Source organism: Tachypleus tridentatus, chromosome 8, assembly GCF_004210375.1.
Source record: "Tachypleus tridentatus isolate NWPU-2018 chromosome 8, ASM421037v1, whole genome shotgun sequence".
NCBI lineage: Eukaryota > Metazoa > Arthropoda > Merostomata > Xiphosura > Limulidae > Tachypleus > Tachypleus tridentatus.
The window spans coordinates 6480625-6502062 of NC_134832.1; the positions used below are offsets into that span (position 1 = coordinate 6480625).

A 21438-nucleotide genomic window follows, 5' to 3' on the forward strand; every position below is an offset into this window, starting at 1 on the left:
GTCTACCATTTCATATAATAACATTTCATTTTTATTTTCAGGAGTAGTTTTCTTTTTCGTTAATAAATTTTATTATTTGATTAAACGTTAGTAAAGACTTACATTAAAGGACAGTTATGGAATCAAATTTAAGTATAATTAAGGTTTATTCGAAGTCTTTAAGTTCAGATATAAATTTATAAGTACTGAATGAAATTTTTCCTTCTCATGGTACACGAAGTTTTTTGAGCTCTTGTAAAACCATTATAGATTACAAAACAAGAAAACTCTGCCATCTGCAGATTATCTATCTGTTTGAAAAACTTTAGATTTGTAATTTTCAATGAAACGTAAAAACCAACAACAAATTTAAACTAAAACAGTAAAGATTACCGTATCTAACTCAGTAACTCAAAGTAACCAAGGTCTTCTTCAGACCAGAGTTCTGTCGATACATCTGGTATGTTTCAACATCAATAACATTCTTTCTTATTGTTAGAAATCGTTGCTTGCTTACCTTATTACATTAGCATAATGTGCTTCCTTAACCAACTATCTGAGATGGTAATTATGCAGTTAAATTCTTCTGACAGATACAATTGGAGCATCCAACCTGAATAACACCTTACGTGATGTTAGGACACAACCGTAAGTCTCACACAGAGGTCTCTAACTTGAAGTTGTTCACAAGTGAATAACACTTGCCACCTATCCGAATGCTCTTTACCCAATAACATAATTTATTGACATTTTTATATTGCACTCACAGCTCAAGTGCGGAGTGTGTTCATCAGTGTAACGTTGGTTCTAACCTCGAACCTATCAATACGCAGTCTGGCGCGCTAACACCAGGCCACGGTTTGTTCAAGAAAAGAAAACTAAGAACCTCTGAATCAAGAATTTTTGTTTGTTTGCTGAATTTCTCTCGAAACTACTAGAGGGCTATCTGTGCTGCCCACCCCTAATATGAAGGTGATAGATTATAGGGAAAGCTTCCTGTCAACAACACCTATAGGTAACTATTGGATTACTCTCGTTAGACCGAATAGTGGGACGAGGTTTGTTTTTTTTTTTCGCTAACGGCGTTCGAACAACTAAACCTCAGATCGAATGTTCGTCACTATAACTATTGGTTAGTCTACGACCCTTATTATTAAATAACTCATTAAAGGTTTTGCGAAGGAAAAATCTAGAAGTCGCTAGTGATGGTATACCACGCATTTATAGTTTTAATAAAAGTAAAAATTTAAGTCTTTATTAACATCACAACTGTATACACCGAAATACAAATGGTATTTGGATAATGTACATAAACTAAGATACAGTTCTGTGTCAGTAATCATATAGATAGATAAAGATATAGATAATTACATGCTCTGAAAGATAGCTTTATTATACCGTTACTCATCAAATCTGAACACAGTTGAACAATGTTGTATAAGTAGAATAGGAACACGAACCTTAAAACATCTGACCTTACAGCTGAAAGTAGCTTAATTAATGGCAGAACACTTTATTATTGCTATCAAAAACAAACAAACACTCCACTGCAGTCCTCCTTGTCCTCCTCATGCTTCACACTATTATATTGATCATACTCCTTCATTGCCCTCAATTAGTTCCTACGCTGAACTAAGAGAGGAGGGGGATCGGTGCAAAGAAACAAACTTTAAAGATGCTCTATTATTGACGTTAATCATAAGCATAACAAACTATTTCTTGGGGTTTTGGGCTTTCAAGTGTCTCACACGAATGAGTTAAAAACAATATTTAAGATAAATATATTCAGTCTTTTTGTCTCTTTCTCTATCAAAGACCAGCACTGTGTTCTCTCCGACATTAAATAAATACTTATATATATACAAATCTAAAGTTCAATCTGGCAAGGTTCATTTTTCTCAATTATGTTTAAAATTATAAACATATTTTTATAACCAGTTTAGGGTTTTCTTTCTGAATCAAGGTTATTCAACAAATGAAGGAAAACATTTCAAAAAAGGAAGTAAATGGAAGGATGGCTGATATCAATCTTTCAGAAACATTAGAAACAAAATTGCAGGGATGGTATTTCCATCATTCCTATATAATGACACAGGCAAAAACTGACATATGACAACATATATAATTACTAACTCACAAATGAAATTAATCTATCCTGTTTTTTGTTTGTTAACATTCTACTTCACTGTGTGCCTATTTATCAGCCATTACTACATTTATCAGCCATTACTACATTTATCAGCCATTACTACATTTACTTCCTTTTTTGAAAAGTTTTTCTTCACTTGTTTTTGTTTGCTATTCAGTATTTTAATAGACATACGAAGGTTATATTTATGACCAAGTTCTAAATACAATATTTATTGTTTATCTATTATTGGTTGATAATTCCTGTTTTCCCCTGTACTTGTGTTTTTTAAAGAACAGTACATTTCTGTAAGGAAGCCAATTTGAAGGGTTAATGATAGCATCGTTTATACCAGAATAATGATTTTTTAAATTATAGCTAATTATTAATAACAACTATAAAAGTGTCTACTCCGTATGAACTTGTGTCACTATAGTAAAATTGGTTGACATCATTATTTTGATTTTTGAATTATCATGTAATTAAAAGAAACAAAGAAATGTTAACAAGAAATTCAAACTTTTTACTATGTTATTTACAGACATTATCATAACTGGTAAACAAGTCATTACATAGGTATTATTAGGAAAATAAATACTGTGTAGTATTGTAGAACTTTGATGATATGTTAAAAAGGTATTTAAAATCAGAGCCATCCATATATAGACAGGGCCTGATCATTACATACCTCTTGTCAGTTTGTTTATTTTTGTTATAGCTTATTTTTGCGTTTTTGCTATAATCTATATTCTTAGCTTATTTTAATCAGGAGTTATTAAAAACTGTCAGTAAAGTTGAGGGTAAGTTGTAAATCAGAGCTGACCTTACTTTGTGTAACAATACACACAGAGTCAGTGTATTTTGTAACAAAATATACACAATGCTGTCTTCTTCTTCAAAGTGAGCTTGTCTTGACGCTGTTGTCAAACGATTCGCCAGTTTTCCAATGAACAGTTTCCTGCTATCAACTACTGAATAAAATGGAATTGGTAAAAGATAACTGTTAAAAGGCGAAAGAAAACATATTCTAGACACCATACGATATACAAGTGGTATGTGCAAGTGTACGTATAAATCCAAATAAAAACCTTAAGTTGCATGTTGTTATAAGCCAGTTCCTCACACTGCACTCACAGGAATGTAACTGTTGTAATTCAGGTTCATTATAGCATGTAAATATCAATATTTCATTGATAAAAGTGCGGAGCGTACTAAAAGGCATCAGGTTTCAAACCTCGGACCTTCTCTAGCCACGGTATAGCACATTGATAGGTTACAAAGTTGAGTTAAAGATATGTTGTTCCATTTTTAAAGCTAACGAATTTACTTTCATATATATATTTTTGTAAATATCTACATTTGTGTGAGTAAAATTTATATTTTAAAATGCATATACCTTATACTGCTAAATGTGTATTGCGAAATTCCCGCTTAGACCAACTGAAATTTCTAGAACCTCCCCTTAAAGAGTATAAATCGACGCGCCAAGAGATACCATTGTCGCTGGTTTGCTACAGTTGGTAAACTGTAGACTTTGGAAGCTATAATTATGATTAACGCTTATCAATCGGGAAACTTACAGATATCTGACCAAGAATCTTTATAGATTTTTAACTTTAGTGAATTAACCTCAGACGTTAGTATTTCTACGAGAATATTACAATATCTTCGTTGGTGAGAAGCTCGCATGTGCTCAGTGAAGAAACTAGCTAGCTTAGCGTTAAGTGGAGTGTGCCTGTATCAACACATAATTAATTCGCTTATCGTAAACCATCGATAAAGTATTCAGTTATGTTTGTAAGTTTGTAACATTTTTGTATATAATTAATTATTTAAGACAACTATTAGTAATACCTGTATATATTAAAATATATTTGTGTTAAGAAAGAAAATTGTGTGTATCAAACTTGTTGATAAATATCTTAAATTTGAAACATATCGACACTTAATTATCTTCCAAATCCAAATTAAAATTGAACTCAGTTTTAGCTATTTCAAATTGTGATACTTAACATAATAAATTGGAGACTTGTCCGAGATAAATTATAATACGAAACATATCATATTTAACAAATAGCTTAAAACCGTTTGTATAGTACCAGTATAAACCATTTTACAAATATTCATTAATTATTCCACAGCAATGAATAACGATGAAAGTAAACATTGTTTTCTTTTACCATTATATGTAAAATAAAACGGTGATATTTCTACTAAAATTCTTGAGTTATGGCCAACGACATGTTTTTTGATCATTTCTTTACATAATGAAAAAATATTTTATTTTAGTGTTCTAAGTAGTACTGAAATTGCAGTTTATCATTTTGATTTATTTACACCACACACCATCGGGTATCGAACCACAAATTTTACTGATTCAAGTTCTTTAATTTACTTCTAACCCGCTGAAGAGGTCTTATTCATGGGTATTAGCTCTCATTTGATTTTCTAATAGTTTCTTGAATAATTTTAATTGTACACCCTTATAAATATCATCAATACTTTACATGTAAAAACAGTCAACTTACAATAAACAAACAGCTGAATAAGAAAAATGACCCGGCATGGCCAAGTGGGTTAAGGTGTTCGACTCGTAATCTGAGAGTCGCGAGTTCGAATCCCCATCACACTAAACATGCTCTCCTTTCAGCCGAGAAGGGTTATAATGCGACGGTTAATCCCACTATTCCTAGGTAAAAGAATAACCTAAGAGTTGGCGGTTGGTGGTGATGACTGACTGCTTTACACTGTTAAATTAAGGACGGCTAGCGCAGGTAGTCCTTGTAACTTTTGCGCGAAAGTCAAAACAGATAAATAGATAAGTGAGCTAAGGTGTTCAAGCTAAACTAGACACAACTGGGCGACCCCTCTACTTTTTAACTGGAATAGAAAATAGTAGCAAAAAAAATTGACCAGTCATGATTTTAATTATAATGTATTCATTATACTTATATAAAACTTGTTTTTAACAAATTGTTTACTTGTCTTCTCAGCTAATCTAAACTGAAAAAGCATTTAATTAATTTTGCTTTATAAATTATATTGATTTTATTGGGTGTATTTTAGTCTAATCAAGGTAATATAAAAATAAAGATACTGTTTATTAGTACTGCTATCTTTTCGACAATATTATTACAAATTTTAACAGTTGTTGAAGTTGAAAAATATTTTAATAGTACATTATCAATAACGTTAACACATACTAAAGTTGTGAAGCTGCTGTAGTTCAGATTAGTTTTAACAATGCATTATAGTATTCACTCCCTTGTTTACTGAATGTTCTGCCTTCTCAACAAGAATGTTTGTCTCTATTCAGAAACATAATATGGTAGCACTGAAACATTTTACGGCCGAGTACGTAGAACAGCGAGTCCACCCAAATGATCTAACAATGCATTCTAATCATTATAAGTAAAAGGACAAGAAAGGTACATTTAACCAGTCTTACTTATTACCAGGTTGACTTTTAACTTTTCTCCACATAGATAGCTCGCTCTGGTTGAAAGTTAATATTAATTTAAAACAACTGTGGAAAATCTTCGAACCTGGCCAAAGGTTATTCAGTCTCCATCGAGCTTTTTTTTTCTGAGTTGGTTAAGTGACTATCGTCTCTATAAATAGAATATGTGATACAGACAACTAAAAGAAAACACTAAGTGTACCTCACATTTCTATCAGCGCGTAAGTGTTTTGCTGTACGTATCAGTTCTGTATTGGATTAATTGTCTTATATCGTGAATGTTTTGAGGATTTGGAATTTAAAATTAATTCTAAAATTATTAAAGATTAAAGTATGTATGTTTATTTTCTACACATTTCAAAAGTTATTCTTTATTTATAATTATCCATTTACATTATTATCAAATGGAACGTTTCATTTCTTTCATTCCTTATACAAGTTGAATGTTAGTATTTAAAGTGGAACATACTGAAATGTTTGTTGGAGGTCCATAATAAATAACAAAATAGAAAACGACCAAACTAAAGTAGCTTCCATTTTAAAAGTTTGGTATATAAGATAATTCCTTTCATACCACAACATACCACATAAAAACCTATAATTTACGAAATGTATTTTGAATTTCTTGAAATTTTGATATAATTAGGTAAGTTTCTCTTAAATAAAGGATACACAACTGAAGTTTTGTTAAGAATATAGTATGTAATACTGTAATAAAACAAAAATATACCAAAATTTTATTCGAAGCTTACTTTAATATTTTTTTATTAAATTAGTACATATTGTTGCGTATAAACTTCATTAGTCCTATTTTCAACATAACATCTGTGAAATAAGTATGAATAATTTTCCCGTGTAATAACGAGAAAGTCTATAGTAAGAAAGAAGGCCATTAATTAACTAAAGTGATTTGTTCTTTTACTTCGTGTACTTTTTCTAACGTTCAGAAATTTTTTATCTCTGAAATATGCTGCACGAAACACGGACTTTCATGTTCTAAGCATAAATGGTGCAAGCATAAGTAACGCAGACTGTACTTCAACATGTTTCCAAATACGCCTAAATATCACATACGCTTAAGAACGTTAAATAGTTCTGATCAAGATTAACTGGTAGTGTTCTGATGAATATGTGTACTGGACGTCCAGTATAAACATTCACCTTCATGAACATCGTGGTAGTTGGTGAACTAAACAGGAAAAATCATGAAGAAACTAATTATATCATACTCAAAGTACCACTTAAGAACCAAGACGTACAAAATCGACGTTACAATAATACACAGACAATAGTACCTTTCCATAAAAGCCATTTCTTTCCTCTTTTTTTGTCAATGAACTTCCTAGGACTATTATTCTTTCCCATCACTTCAAGGAACATAAACACGAGATTTTTTATTCTATTCAGATCTAGCGACAGTATTTCTTAAAAAATACTTTTCATTTCGTTAGAGCCAACAAAAATAAAAATCGAAACAAATGTCTGGAATAAATTGAATAACACGAGTTTTTCTTCAGGGTTTTTTTTTTTTCAGAACTTATCCAAAATAGAGAAATACTTTAAATAACCTCTTCGTTGGGTTTCTTTTATTGTTCGAAAATATATCTGCTAGAAATCGGAAAATTCTTTACATTTTTATGATTCCTGTAATTCTTTTCAAGCAACCGATGTTTCTCGCAAGAAAACTACTAATTGCTAAAACAACATGGTCGTTCATTGAATATACACTCTGAGTATTATTATATACGTATACGGCTATAGGACTGATGTTCTCTTATTATGGCAGGAATATTACCAACATTTAATGGTTCTGATATGCATGCCATCAGATGGCACAAGTGTTTCTTCGACAGATGTTTATTTGAAACATCTTTATGAAGGATTAGTTTTATCAGCATTTGTCTCTTGTAACGAAGGAAGGTTATTAATTCCATTGTCTTATTGCCACGGTTTCTTTGATGAAACCACTAGACTTGATCGTTTGGTGATTTAAGTTGCCATAGTTTCAGCTTGACAGTTTTTCAATTAAAGTCGGCAAGTTTTGCACTTTACTGGTGTGTTAAGGAACCTTATCTCGTCTTAGTTTTAACTGTAGAAGGAATTTTCAACGTCTATTTAAGAATTTTCTATTACTAAGGCTTCACTCGGTAATTCGCTCTATACACTGTGGTCGTTTCTAATTGTTTTACAATGGAGAATATATATATATATATAACAATACCAACGTTGATTTTTTTAATTTAATTATTTTTTATTATTATTCGAGGATCTACGTGTCTTAGAAACGAAGAAGCAAAAATGTTCGTGATAACTCATTGCACACTTCATGTATATGTGTAATTAATCTGTGTGTGTGTGTATGTAAATAAACGAGACAAACACGATTTTGTAATTTTCTATTTCAACGTTGAATATGAAACCTAAATAGTACATTTGTAGCGTCATTTACAAGTTTATATAAGAAAACAAACTTATATTGATTATATTAGTTGTTTTACCTTACTACAGTGACAGTTAAATTTCAGAATGAGGGGTTAACTATATATTATATGTAATAACAATGCTGCAGAGGGGGGTAATATCGATACTTGAGAGTTAATGAATATATAGTATAAAATATTTTATCACGATTATCTGGATTAAACTGGACTATGTAACGACATAATATCTATGCTGCTGTTAAGCCAAAGCAAACTTAATCAATAGATTGCCTTTTTCCCTCAAGTAAAACTCAATGTTTAAATGTATCGTACTATAAACTATACCGGATTAAACAGTTAGAGGAGATTTACATAGAAGCTCCAAATGTAGAACTGGTGACAAGATAAAACACAACCAGTAAGGTCTATCCGTTGCCTATATAGTTATTCTGACCTGGAAACGACTGTCACTTTTCAGTAGCATTGCCATATTGCAGACTTAACCCGAAACATAGCTCGCTACACTGTAACTCCACATGAAAGTGAGTGTGAAAAGTAAAGCAAGATAACATGTATTATGAATTTGCATTACGCGTGGAAACGAAACGTTTTAACATACATTACCACTTTAGACGTTTTACCTTTCTAAGGTTGGATATTAAAATGGCATTTTGTCTTGGAAAACTAGGTTATATCGGGGTGAAATCAGAAAGGACTGACCACATCCACAGCACAGAATAGTTTCGTTACTTCTTCTTAGAATATGATTCGATCATATGAGAGGAAAGAAATGGTCACACGAAATTATACACAGAATGGACACGCTTCACCAGGAAGAAAGCGTGCAAAAAGAAACAAGCTGAAACCCAGACGAATAACATAGAACTTTAGAATTGTATCACAAACTTTAACACTAAAATAAACAAGAAATTTGACCCATAGGTGTCGTATCACCTTTATGTCGTTATTTTCCGTTTTATACAATTATTAACGTGTAAACCGTTTACTGGCTATAAACTTATTTGTTTTTTTTTTAATTTCGCACAAAGCTACGCGAAGTCTATCTGCTCTAATTGTCTTAATTTAGCAGTGTGAAACTAGAGAGAAGGCAGCTAGTTATTACTACCTACCGCCAACTCTTGGGCTACTCTTTTTATCAACGAATAATGGGATTGGCCGTATCATTATAACGCCCTCACAGCTGAAAGAGCAAGCATGTTTGGTGTGACTGGGATTCGAATCAACTATTCTCAGATTACAAGTCAAACGCCCTAACCGCCTGCCTATGCCGGGCTCTTATAAAATGTAAAACAGATACAAATGACAAGTTGTCTTTTTTTAAGAATATGTCTTCCTGGTGGCTCATCAATGTTTATTGGCTTATAATGTCAAAATTTGTGGTTATATCCCTGTATTTGGCACAGCGTAAATAACCCATTCTACGTCTTTAAAAAAAAACAAGCAATAGTCAAAAGGGTCATAATTGATTCTCTGCATAAATACTTGGTGAATTACTCACAATTATTTTTTAGTGCAACTTCGGTAGAGATACTAGCTTCCTTTCTGCTAAGAAAATGTTTCTTTCCGCTGTCATTAAACAGTGCGTAGGAGATAATAACTTCTTTGGTGGCTATGGTAATACCAGTTGAGGCGAGCGAGTATTAGTTCTAATAGTGAATGTTGGGGTTATTGGCGCTTACAAAATATAGCTTTTTAGATGGAATTTTTTATTTTAACGAGATCACAGACAAAATACGGAACAATGTGCCGTATAATACATCTTAAAACCCTACTAATATGAAGTGAAGTTACCCGCTATTTTCGAAAACTACTGAAGAAAATTCAAGCACAGAATGTTGAGGCACCTACGTTTCTGTCAATGTCGATGTCATTTACTTTGCAATATACACCGAGCGACACCTTGTGGTAGAGCTCTGTACTTCAGTCTTGGCGGGCTGGGTTCAAATCCACAAAATATTTTTTTGCATTTCGAGCCGTAGGTCAATTATGAGAGCAACAGAGTGGATAGATGGTGATAGCGGACAACACTGGGTAGAAATAGCAGCTTTTTTATACAAACAACTCTTAAAATTTAACACACACTTCCTTTCTAATGTTTTTAATTTTTGATCCATTTCTTACTTGAAAGTTGATACTTTTCCGTGTTTTAAATGCAAATTGCTAGTAAGAGAAAATAATACTTGGTCTTCCCATTTTAAGAGATCAACTTGCTCGTTCACTTTGCTGTATTCATACAGTTATATGTATTTTTTCTAACACTATCTGTTGTACTCCAGTTGTTACTTTCTCATGATTGGAAACAATTATTGTGTGATTCTAGATAATCGCCCACTTGTTCATAGAAACACTAAAACTGTAAATTGTTGTTGTTTTCTGTAAGAGAAACACCATAGCTGTAAATTGTTGTTGTTTTCTGTAATAGAAACACTATATCTGTAAATTTTTGTGTTTTTTTTAAGAGAAACACTGTAGCTTTAAATTGTTTTCTGTAAGAAAAAACACTACAACTTTAAATTGTTGTTGTTTTCTGTAAGAGAAACATTATAGCTATAAACTGTTTCATTTTCTGTAAGAGAAAACATTATAGGTGTAAAATTATCGTTGTTTTTTGTAAGAGAAACACTATAGCTATAAAATTAGTGTTGTTTTCTGTAAGTGAAACAGTATAGATTTAAATTCTTGTTTTCTGTAAAAGAAACACTATCGCTTTAAACTATTTTGTTTTCTGTAAGAGAAACACTGTAGGCTCAAATTGTTGTTGTTTCTTGTAAGATAAAACACTATAGCTGTAAAATTGTTGTTGTATTATGAAAGAGAAAACAGTATAGCTGTAAATTGTTGTTGTTTTCTGTAAGAGAAACACTGTAGGCTCAAATTGTTGTTGTTTCTTGTAAGATAAAACACTATAGCTGTAAAATTAGTGTTGTTTTGTGTAAGAGAAACACTATAGCTGTAAATTGTTATTGTATTATAAAATAGAAAACAGTATAGCTGAGAAGGGGAAAGGAGACAGAAAAATACTAAAACAGGTCTAAACCAAATCCCAAGCTAACAAAAATCAATGTCCTTATTCAAAAAGTGAGGGGTAAGGTTATGAAAGAGAACCTTTTGTCTCAAACGTCATTGCAATGAAGAATACACCCTAACGCTGTTTGCGAGATAAGAAACAAGTGTTTGATTTTGACGAAGGCATACAAACAAACAAAAAAGTCATAAAATTTCAGCGACATTTCAAAATAAACAGCTTATTTCTTGAGAAAAAATACCTGAAGCAATTGAAGTTAGAACAAAAAGATTCCACCAATGTGCTTTTATGTTTTTGGTCTGCTGAAACGTGGTTCTGAGAGCTGACGTTCACGTACAGTAGAGTGTCTGTTATAAGGGGAATTGCTGTTTTAAATTAGTCCAATCGTGGCCATCAGGTCGATAATGAATGAGTTCCAAGAGCCCAACGGGGCATGAAACGTCATTCTTATAAAGTGGTATTACGTCTCGGTACGTATCTATTTTAAACATATATACTCTGGTTCAATGCATTTTAAATAAATGAAGAATATTGATATTCAATGACTAATTTATATTGTCGATTATAAATAACATGAGTTTGTAAAAACGTTATGAAATGTATTATTTGGTTGTTGTATGCTGTTGATAACGCAGTTTTCCTTTAATTTGGTATATCGAAAATGGGAATGACTTTAAAAAAAAGGATATGCATATTTAATCAAAGACAGGTTTAAAGTAACATAAATCAAATTTAACTAATTTATTGTTCATATAAAAAAAATTATAGTTATACGCGTTCTTATGCAGCATTGATTTCGTCACCTCTCTCAACTGATGCCCGGCATGGTCAAGCGTGTTAAGGCGTGATACTCGTAAGCTGAAGGTCGCGGGTTTGCATCCCCGTCGCGCCAGATATGCTTGCCCTTTCAGCCGTGGGGGCGTTATAATGTTACGGTCAATCCCACTATTTGTTGATAAAAGAGTAGCTCAAGAGTTGGCGGTGGGTGGTGATGACTAGCTGCCATCCCTGCTAAATTAGGGACGGCTAGCACAGACAGCCCTCGAGTAGCTTTGTGCGAAATTCAAAAACAAACAAACAAACTTTCAACTGAATATTGTAAGATTACATTTTCTGATAAAGGTCCGATGACAGGTATAGTAATTTAAGAAGGTTGTGATATGGAAATTTTATTTTTGTTTAAAAATGGAAAATGTATGTAACAGTGCAATGCCATTCATTGGAGTAATATATGAGTTCTGTTAACATTTCTTTATCTCTAACCCGACAGAAAGAAACAGTTGTTTTTAAGTGATATATTCACCTTTGTGTGTTTGAAACTGAAATTTTAAACTTAAAGAGCACCTTAGAGGTATTGTGGTTAGAGTTGTGGTAAGGTTAGAGTTCCTAATGTTCAGGCACAATCACTTCTACGTTTTATTTAGTGACTAAAGGAAGGGTGGGGAGCCAACAGCACACTCGTCATACGAGATTTATCTGAGTATTTTAACTCAAAGATCGTAATTCACTGTTACTCTTTTATAATTTGCCCACGACTTAAAATGCGTGACGTCTCGAATCTTGGACTTCTCGATCTTTAGCCCGGCGTTTTAACTACTAGATCACGTTCGTGAATTGTGTACTGGAAAATCATACCATAAAAATTTAACTTTATACGGGATTTCGCATATTTATAATAAACATTAATTGTTTTATTTCTTTTCTTTGAAATTATAAAACAATATTATTAGGTTTTTAGTTATTGAATGCATAGTTTAAAGATTTCTGGGACAGCCAGAAATATAAACAGAACATAAGGTGTAAATGGTAAAACTTAAGCTGTGTTTAATTATTGAATATAGAGATTTAACACATTGACGGAATAATAGTTTCATGAAGTATATAATCAAATAATACAATCATAAACCTAAATAAAAGTTAAAACTTGCAGTATTTTTCAGCGAACAAGAATTTTTGAGAGCTGTGTAAAAAATTTAAGAATTTAATTTACAAAGGAACAAAGAACTACACCTTATTTGTAAGGAATGTGAATGATTACTTCATTATTATTAAAACAGGTTTGAAGACAACATTAATAAATGGAAAAAGTCTGGTTTGCAGATGCTACGAAAAATAAAACGATCGTTATTATTGGACGAAAAAGGATAGAGTATCATAAATAGTAAATATAGAAAATATTTTATTTTTTAAGCCTAACATTGGTATTTATGAATATTAGTTTAAATATAAGAAACATTACTTTTAACACGTCTTCTCACTGCTGTAAGTATTTGAAATAAACATTTTGTGTTTGAATGGGACCTGCAGATGTTAGGTTTCGTACACAAATTATATCAAATATTTCTGATAGCATTAGGCGTTGATAGTTTAATTTATCTTCTTTGATACTCTTATAAAACCAAATTATTATGTTTTCACTTGTTGCACGTGTAGTTTAAATTATTTATTGATAGAATTAATAAGTCTCTTAATTTATAACTCATGCAGTACTAAAACTCAAACGATTTATCGTTCTAAATTATTAAAATAAGAAACATTTAGTGATGTAGTATTAAAACAAAAAGAGTTCACTCTTGAGCTATATGTAATATTAAAACCAAAAAGAGTTCACTCTTGAGTTATATGTAATATTAAAACAAAAAGAGTTCACTCTTGAGCTATATGTAATATTAAAACAAAAAGAGTTCACTCTTAAGCTATATATAATATTAAAACAAAAAGAGTTCACTATTGAGCTATATGTAATATTAAAACAACATAAAAATACTTCATAAGCCAGGTTTTGACGCTAAAACAACAAAAAACATTTGGTGATGAACTACGTGGAATATTAAAATAAGAAATAAGTTCAATAAAGCTTCATATTTGAATCTAAGGTAAGAATACAAAGTTCACTGATGAGTTACATGTGATAGTAAAACACTTCTGATCCAGATTTTGTGCTAAAACAAGAGAAGAACGTTTAGTTGTGAAATACTTGTTATATTAAAACAAACAGAAGCTTTCAGTATTGACATAAATGTGAAGTTTCGATACTCGCTAAAATATTTTTAAAAGCGTTTTTGACTGATTTTGATGAAATGTTTCTCTCAAATAAAATATAACTATTTTCATAAACATATGGTGAATAAGGTAGTTCACTTTTCTGAAACGGTGAAACAAACATGTGATGACTAGAGCAGTCTAGTTTTCGTCAATCGTGGGACAAACATATGGTGACTAAGGTAGTCCACTTTTCATCAACTGTGAGGCAAACGTATGGTGATTGAGGGAGTCCACTTTTTATTAATGCTGAGACACACCCGTGGTGACCGAGGTAGTTCAGTTTCCATCGTTGGCCCGGCATGGCCAAGCGTGTTAAGGCGTGCGACTCGTAATTTGAGGGTCGCGGGTTCGCATCCCCGTCGCGCCAAACATGCTCGCCCTTTCAGCCGTGGGGGCATTATAATGTTACGGTCAATCCCATTATTCGTTGGTAAAAGAGTAGCCCAAGAGTTGGCGGTGGGTGGTGATGACTAGCTGCCTTTCCTCTAGTCTTACACTGCTAAATTAGGGACAGATAGCCCTCGAGTAGCTTTGTGCGAATTTCAAAAACAAACAAACAGTTTCCATCGCCTCTGAGACTACCCATGGAAACTGAGGCAGTCCAGTTTTGATCAACGCTAAGCCATACCATTGATGAGTGAGAAAGCCCGGATTTTTCTTACGCGTGTGAAGAGAAAAGAGATCTTTATTAATTTACTACGTTGTTTTGCCAATGAATACACAAATTACACAAAACATACCTACAATCAATTTTATTACGATTGAAGATTAAATTTCCTTCTCAAACTAATGTTAAGTTATAATTTCAAAGAACAAGGACCTAAGAGTAATCTGCGTTACAAGATTATGAAGTACTTAAGAACTGTAAAGTAATAACAAAAGAAAATGTACACATATCTTGGTGTTAGTTTGAATCTCTGTGGGTTTTGCTTAAGACAAATAGCTAGTAAACCTAGGTTTAAACAAAAAATACGCTTTATTCAATATCCTAATATGATATTTTAACAAATGATCGATCAGTGTTTAATTAAAAGGAAATAAGCATGGGAAACCTAATTCCTTCCGTTACTTTAATGGATACCTGATAAATAAATATATATGAAGAATATTCATGAACAACTAAACTTTGAAAAGTAATCAAATGTCAAACTGTATTTATAAAGGTTGTATATTCTCTTTTGATTGTAGGCAACATAAAGAAATTACAAAGAGTCTTAGAATAATCCTTTATTCGTGACCATAAATAGTACTTTTCTTACGTGATTGGTGTAAACGTGACGCTTGTGCTCATGGACTCATGCAACAGGGAAAATACGACTGAGACCTTAGTATAAATTATTATTTTGAAACAGATCGATGTACAGGTGTGGCTAAAAACTAGGCCCGGCATGGCCAAGTGGTTAAGGCACTCGACTCGTAGTCTGAGGGTCGTGGATTCGAATCCTCGTCACATCAAACATGCTCGTTCTTTCAGCGTTATAATGTGATGGTCAATCCTACTATTTGTAGGTAAAAGAGTATCCCAAGAGTCAGCGGTGGGTTATGATGACTAGTTGCCTTCCTTCTAGTCTTACACTGCTATATCAGGGACGGCTAGCGCAGATAGTCCTCGTGTTGCTTTGCGCGAAATTAAAAAAAAAACAAACAAATAAAACCAATAATATAGCAGTCGGTAGCTCGTAATCTGAGTTATGTATAAAGGTAATATCGCAAATATGAGACAATTCATGGATTGTCCATCATCCTTGGTAGTTCAGAAGCAAGTCTGAGGACTTATAATAACGCTAACAACTGGATTTCAATTCTCACAGTGGGAAAAGCACAGATAACCCCTCGTTAAAAAAAACATAAACGTTTTGCCAAATTTAATACTTATGAAGATAATAACAGTATGTTTCATATAACAATAAATTTTATTATTAATGTTTTATAGAAGCTTCCTTCATTATTAAAGCTGCTGAGACGTTAGAGCAAGTATTAATGTATTGCTAACGGTTGATTTTGTGAAATGTCTTTCCACGAGTTTATTAATCATGTACAATTTTTTCTGTTACTAAGGTTATCACTTTTTTGTTCAATTGTACGTACAGGTGTAACGACAGAGGTTTGGTACTCAAGAGTGAAATGCTCTATATATTATTTCTGATAGCACGTATTTTTACAATCAAGGTAAGGCATGTTTCTAATTTTAACCAATTAGCGAATACAAACAGACCATAATAATACTCAGACGATGTATCATCCTAAATTAACATAGCTGGCTGATTCTCTTTCATGTTAAAAGGGCAACACTACCTAATTGGACCTGTGAGTCTTGTCTGTACAGTTTTCAAGCAGGAGTACTACTTCAAGCCTAATTTCTCAGTCTCTTCGTCAGGCTTACCATCACGGTTGGCAGATCTAATGAAAGCTTCTGTCAGAGTCATCTCGTGTCTCGTCAGATAAAGTCTGCTTACCAAAATACTGTTCATCATTTCTTCTCGTACAAAGTCCAAAAGAGTTCTTCTAAGTGGATATCAGCAACTAGATTAAATCGATAAACAGCTAGCCTGACTTAAAATGATAATTAAGTTTAGTTTTACGACGTTTACATTTAATTTGTGAATAATTACATTTTGTGTAAGAAAAACAATGAAAATCAGCCTTAAAGTTTCGTAAATTTACTAACTTTCCTTCTCTATATACACGTGCAGATGTATAAGTATCTACGGTGTGAGTTTTGATAGTGAGAAGTAACTGACAAAAGCAATTTATTGTAGTAATTAATAAAACATTTCTTCGAGGAGTTTGAGTTTCTTACTACGGTCGATCGATTAGGTGACGGATACACTGGGCAATATAAATGTTCCATCATAAATACTTGACGAACTTTAAGTTACAATTCCAAGGAAGGAAGAAAAATAATGAACACTTACTAATGAGATATTAAAACCCGTGTAATAAAAATAAGGCGTGGCCATTGCTTGCTGACAAGGGTCCTTTTTCTTCAAAACTATGGACGAAGCCAAAAAGTTAGATAAATATCCATAAACACATTTCGTTCATAAAAAAGACAGAAAAAAGAACTATTTTAGTTGACAGTCTTACTTAGACCAGCTCGGCATAACCAGGTTGTTAAGGCAGCGACTCGTAATCTGAGGGTTGCGGGTTCGAATCCCAGTTGCACCAAACACGCTCGCCCTTTCAGCTATGGGAGCGTTATAATGTAACGTTCATTCCAACTATTCGTTGGTAAAAGAGTAGCCCAAGAGTTGGCGGTGGGTGATGATGGCTACCTGCCTTCCCTCTAGTTTTACACCATTAAATTAGAGACGGCCAACGCAAATAATCCTCTGTAGCTTTGGGCGAAATTCAAAACAAACTAAACCTCTAAGAACGTCAAATCCTCCAATCAACTATTGGTGGAAATTAAAACTACAAACTATTACCTGGTATAGTTTCTGAAGAGCTATATAATTATTTTTACGATGTTTTATATACCCAGACATTTTTGATGACACACCTGGTGTTAGAGAGGGTCTTTTTAGCAGAAGTAAACCACCTATCAAAATCACTACAGCTTTGTCCCTTACAATCTGGCCGATGTATTTAAGTGGTTTTCGGATTATAACTTTAGCAATAATTTGCGTATATTTGAAAGGCTTCTATTAAAAGCAATTTTTTTGCGCGGGCTTGAATAGAATATTTTAAATTATACTTATGAATAAAATTTACTTAATTGCATTTGCAATGTGGGTATTTCTAATTGTTTTCCTAAAAGAAAAATAAATGAGCGGCTTATACGAGAATTATATTTGGTTATCTTACGGTTTCTTAAATTAAAATATTTAATATCTTAGTTGTTAAACAGAGAGCAGTCAGAACATACAATGCATCAACAATACAGTCGTGTTTTATGGATAAAAATATTTTCTTTTAAGATCGTAACTATTTCCCCATAAGCCATTTTAGATACTTAGGTTTATTCTTTATTAGGTGCTAAGGTCTAGAGAATGATACTCCAAGTTCGCCCCAATAGACCATCAGCTTTTCTTTAACATGCCAGTCAGGCGCCATGAAAAATATAAATATCAGTGAAAATAAAAACAATGATTCTTATTGTAGCTGGCGCACTCTGAGAACTAATAATTATACAAAATATCATTTAAATATTAAAACAAGAAACGATAGTAGAAAATGAATGTTACGTAAATATTCCGTATTTCTTTCTATCTAACTGGTTTATCAAAACTTTCCTTAATTTTTAATAGTTGGGTCTCGATGGGGGAGATAACTTAAGGACTTGCAACTCTAAAATCCGAAGGTTGATTCATTTCGGTGGATAGAGCGCAGATAATCCGTTGTCCAAAAAAAAAAAATCCTTTAAATCATAATCACAAAAACAAAGTTTAATATTCATTAGTGAAAATATATTTGTTCAGGAAATGTATGAAGTGCGTTTGAAACACCACACATTTTAAAACGGATTTGTTTCCATGTTTTTGAGCACAGAACTGTACAATGGATTGTCTACACTGCGCCCCCTGAAGGCATAAAGTAATTAATATTAGTGTTATAAGCCCAGAACTTCCGTTTTTTCTTTTTTATTAAACAGAAACTTGCACAATGAGTAACCTGTGCTGAGACTTCTGAAAGGTTCAAGTCCCAAATTTTAGCATAATAAACCCCACTGCCAAGCCATCGGAAGCTTTAAAACTGGATTTAGTACATATAATTTTATCTGGTTTTAAGTTCGTTTTATAAGAAATAAAATAAGATTTAAAACATGAATGAAGCGTCTTTCCAAAGTTTATTAAAGAACGTAAATGACTGATGTACCTTACAGTTTTAAGGATTTGAATGCATCATAACTAAACGTACGAACTTGGGGAAGTATGTTTCTCTTCACTTGTATTCTATCCCCTGAACGATTAAATTGCCTGTTTTTAAATTTCGCGCAAAGCTACACGCGGGCTCTCTGCGCTAGCCTTCCCTAATTTAGCAGGGTAAGACTAGGGGGAAGACAGCTAGTCATCACCACCCACCGCCAACCCTTGGGCTACTCTTTTACCAACGAACAGTGAGATTGACCGTAACTTTATAACGCCCTTACGGCTGAAAGAGTGAGCATGTTTGGTGTGAAAGGGATTCGAACCCGGATCCTCAGATTACGAGTCGAGTACCTTAACCGCCTGGCCATGCCATGCCCTAAACGATTAAATCAACTTTAAACTAGTAAAATAATGATATATGATGTAATTTACTGTATTACCATATAAAGTAAAAGATTAAACAATCAAACATAAAATAGTAGGCTTCAAAATAGTCAATTAATGTATTGACTAATGTATCATTATGTACAGATATTATATTCATTGATGAAAGCCCTCAATCAATAAAAAACGTTTATGTGGGCTACTACTCTTCCAGTGCAACTTTTCTTGAGCTAAAACTTGTAAAAAAACAAAATTACTTTAATTACAATAAGAGAAAAATTGTAAAACACTCTATTAGTACCACAGGAAAAGAAACACTACAAAAACATAAGAAGGTTTGTGAAGATGAAATTACAAAATATATAGTTATTTTAAGTGCTCGTATTCAAACAAAATATTTAATCTAAACTCAGCTTTAAACTTTCTTTCAACACTAATGATAGAATAACAATAACTTACTATAATACACGTTTACCTTTTTAACTACTGTATCAGTTATATTAATCATTAATGATATAACCATAATGCATTTATTATACAGTTACGACAGAAAGTGTTCGTACCCCTGCGTCATGAGTAGTTTTTTCTTATAACTTAAAAAGTATCAAGATTAGGATAATGAAAGTATACTATATTATAAATATTGTACTAACACACATCTACATAAATTTTTATGTAAATTGAATGACAAATAAACTGTCTATAAACAATTAACCAAACATATGAGGGGCAGAAAGTGTTTGTGCGTCTACTTTAATGGTCAGTTGTGTAGCCTTTCAGGTGAATTACTTGGCGCAATCTCTCCTCATAGCCCTCCATGATCGTTTGACAGTACTCGACTGGTATTTTCTTCCATTCTTCTTTACAGAAGGCCTCCAAATCTTGCAAGTTTTTTGGATGACGCTGATGAACCCTGGTCTTGCCAAACGTTTTAATTTTGTATTAATTTTCTTATTTTACAAAATGTTATTTCGTTGGACTTCATATCACTTGGAGCAACATTAATGGAAGCTTTATTTTCGAGTTCATTTACATCGGAAACATAAAGCTAGTAAATTGTATCCTTTTCAGCTACGTTATCGAAAATATCTGTTTTGGTGGTGTTATTTTTTCATTAAGTCATTTATAATGGAACATGTATTTCTATTCCATGTGTCAGTATGTTTCCGTATGTTTTACAGTTAAATTTTTGTATAAAGTACTTCATTCATATTCTGTAATTTAACAAGAGTATAAGATGTCCGGTAGCTTAGACTAATGTACAGTAACTGAATTAAGATATAAATGTCACGATTATACTCATAACATCAATTTGCTGTTTAGTTTCAAGTTTATAACTATCATCTGATTACCAAGAAGACCTTCTCACGAGAATTGGAATTATTTTAAAAAGATGTAACAATTTTTTACCTTAACTTCATCGAAAGGGGCCAAAGACCGCCTGTGGTAACTGTTTTAATCATTCGCCTCACTATAAAATAATGTAATGTCTGTTACTCAGTTAAGTAGACACTAAAATAACGCCCCATAAGGAACGTTTGTTATTGCAATTTATATTGTTGTGACGTCAGTAAAACGTGCGCATGCTATGAATCATGAGAAGAATTATGCCCTCTGTTGGCTACAACACAGCATGACATACAAACCTCAAATGCAAAAAATAAAAATATCAGTAATATTGGTTTTAATGACTATTATAACAGAACTCTTTTGGGGATACTGCGGAGGTAAATCTAATTTTATGTTCATTTACATACTTTAATGACTTACTGTGTACTCAAATTAAGAAAGTCACTAATAAGAGTTATTCTAAGCATTGGTTTTAGACTGGGGTAAAATTAGTCAAGATGTTTATATGCTATTCGCGGGTATTTTTATTTAGTCATAAAGCATTATTTTTTTATTAAAACCAATTCTTGCCTGGTAGGAGTTACAACCATCCTTAATTTCGTCATACAGTACTCTAAGACAAGATTGTTTACCATAAAGCAACTCACATAGAATAGAAGGTGTATTTAGCAGCAATAAAATCAATACATAATCAGATTCACTCGACGATTTTGCTAATCTGTTAAAGCTAAATATATTACATTGTTACTAATTGGAAGGTGTTATTGTTTGTTTTCATTTTAATGGTGTAAAAATCTTTAACTATAATTTTCTGT

The 21438-nt window shown here is 32.5% G+C and overlaps 1 protein-coding gene across 3 annotated transcripts in view; it reads left to right on the top strand.

The window, feature by feature from the left end:
• The window catches only part of LOC143258461 (uncharacterized), a 79461-nt gene that overhangs the window by 26407 nt on the left and 31616 nt on the right, over positions 1-21438 (top strand). The gene's annotated exons all lie outside the window — the stretch shown is intronic.